The sequence below is a fragment of the Capsicum annuum genome, chromosome 5, assembly GCF_002878395.1.
Source record: "Capsicum annuum cultivar UCD-10X-F1 chromosome 5, UCD10Xv1.1, whole genome shotgun sequence".
In the NCBI taxonomy this organism is placed as follows: Eukaryota; Viridiplantae; Streptophyta; class Magnoliopsida; order Solanales; family Solanaceae; genus Capsicum; species Capsicum annuum.
The window spans coordinates 12,190,689-12,193,412 of record NC_061115.1 but is presented as its reverse complement, the minus strand read 5'-3'; positions in this window follow the sequence as shown (position 1 = coordinate 12,193,412).

Below are 2,724 nucleotides of genomic sequence, written 5' to 3'. Positions count from 1 at the left end.
ATTTTTAAGACTCTTCACACTCTTAATATATTATAAATATTATTAACGGATTAAATTATACATTGACGGTCATATTAACTGTAAGTACATTAGTTATATCACTAAGAAATATTAGCGAATAATGTATTTACATACTAGGGAGGCAAGGCCCGTGTTAGCACGGGCCCAACATCGATTACATTTTAAGTATTTTAAAGTTAAAAAGTAAGTATAAATAACATAAATACCAATCATTTTGAAAGTAATTACACTCTCTCCCCCTATTAATATATATAATATAGCCGACATATACATAGCATTCTGTGTATATGTTGGAATTTTTGTAATATGTTTAGGGAGTTGGAATTTTTTGTAATATTGAAAACATAAGTTGTGTGTTTGAGTAATTTTTACAAAAAGTAAATACTCGAAATTTGATACCAAACAAATGCTAAATTGTAAGTATGTATGATAGGTCGAGAGACATTTTAATTTTTTAACTATTGTAATTTATAATATGTTTTGTATACAATGTCGATATTTGAAAAAGAAACTAAGTCGTAGTACTACTCATGTAGTTTCTTGTTCTTCGATTTCTGCTGCTATCTATTGTTTCGGAGATAAAATTTTAAGACCGGACACTCATTTATATGTAATTTTTAAATAATATATGTTACTCTTAGTTTCTAAATTTTCGTAGCATTGAAGTCAATTATATTTTTAAAATAATTTAAATTTTTAATTATTGTGATTTATAATACCTTTCTTCTACCCCAATTTACGTATTTAATTATTGTGATTTATAATACTTTTCTTATCACATTTCATATCATAAGAGTCAATTTGAAAAATCTTCATAGCTAGATTGATTTATATCAATTTAATGTTTAATTTAAAATCTAGAAGTCAGAAAACCATAAGAAAAATACTATAAGATGTAATGTGTGTAATTATTTTAATATAAATATGATAAAAATGCAAATTAAAATATCGATCAAAAGTCAATATAATTTTTAGTAATATTCTTAATAATTATTTCATTAAATAATGTTAGTAATTGATTCAAATATATTTTAAAAATATTATTAACTACAAGTATGTCATTACATTTAGTAAGAGTAAAATTGTAAGGTTAAATACATAAAATAAAAAAAGTGCAGTGTTTCACCTTTTGCTTCCCTCCATTATTTCCCCCCATTTACTTTTCACAATTTGAATTTGGGTTAACTTCTAAATTCTTAAAAAAACCCTCCATTAAACTTAGTGTTTCATTCACAATTAAACTTGTGATTTCTCATCTTCCTCTCCGAAGCTCCCTAATGTCTAAGCTCCCGAGGTCGCTTGTTGGTCTCCCTACATTCTCTGGACTCCAATAAGTTCTCCTTTTATTTTGGATTTTTTTTTTATTAACTATAGATATGTTTTATTTGTGTCTTCAATCTACTAAATAATGAATTTATTTAGATTTTTCAGCAAAATGTTCATATTTTATTGTATATTGTGGCCCCTTTTCCCTTTTTGTTTGTCAGATTTGTAAAAGTTTGCTATATTTTTTAATTGTTGGTGATGTTTTAATATCAATATTTTATGGTCCCTTATTTGTTTCTGACAAAGTACTCGTATATAATTTAATTAGTTGATCTGAATCTGATAATACAATACTAGAATTGAAAGCTACAATGATTTAGCCGTGTAGCGGGAATGTAGATTGTGGAACCATTCCAGAAAGCAACATTAGTAAGAGGATTTGGCTCCTCTCCATTTCCACTCTCTCTATTTTTTTCAAGTTTCTATCTTGGTTGGTAACATATGGCATAATTCAAATTGAAGGGGTAAGATTTTGTTATTCTAAAGTAAATCTCTAACCATAATTTAGATAATAAATACATTATATATTGAGTTTAAAAAAATATTACAATCGCACATTCTTAGTAATATGTACATAAACAAAGCAACAAAAGATATTCTCTTCCTACTTATTTTTCCTAGGAAAGAATTTCATCTTTTAATTTCTTTGTAAATTGATTTTTTTTCAATTATCTATTTTTTTTGAAACTTTTTTTTTAACAATTAGCTAGTTTATTTTCTTTAAAATAACTTAAATAAAGTAGGAGAAATAATCGGCTATTCTATTTTAGATTAATTTTTTTTTATCGCTTCTTTTGAAACTTTTTCTTAAAAATTAGATATTTTAGTTTCTTTAAAATAGGTGAAATAAAATAAGAAGAACATGAGAGAAATATTCGACTCTAGTATTCTAAATTAATTTTTTTATCGCCATTTTGTTTTTGAAACTTTTTCTTTAACAGTTATTTATTTTATTTTCTTTAAAATAGGTGAAATAAAATAGGAGAACATAGTTGAAATAAAATCTAATTATAGCAGTTCCTAATTGTTTCTTCAAATCAGCAGTTCAAATGATTTTCAACTCACTAATAAATATTTTTAAACAAATACCTACAACAACTTTTGAATTTACCGAAATTGGAGCATAAAATCAAGAATATCCCTTTATTTTTAATTTAAACACTTAATTATTTATTTCAAATAAAAAGAAATTCGAGTAAGAATCTTGGACCTTGATATTCCATAATCATTCAAACAAATAATACAAGATATTCATAATCAAACTTTCTCTTGCTAAGATTATGCGATTATAATATTATTTTTAAATTCAATATATAATGTATTTATTATTTAAATTATGGTTAGAGATTTATTTTAGAAAAATTAAATCTTACCCCT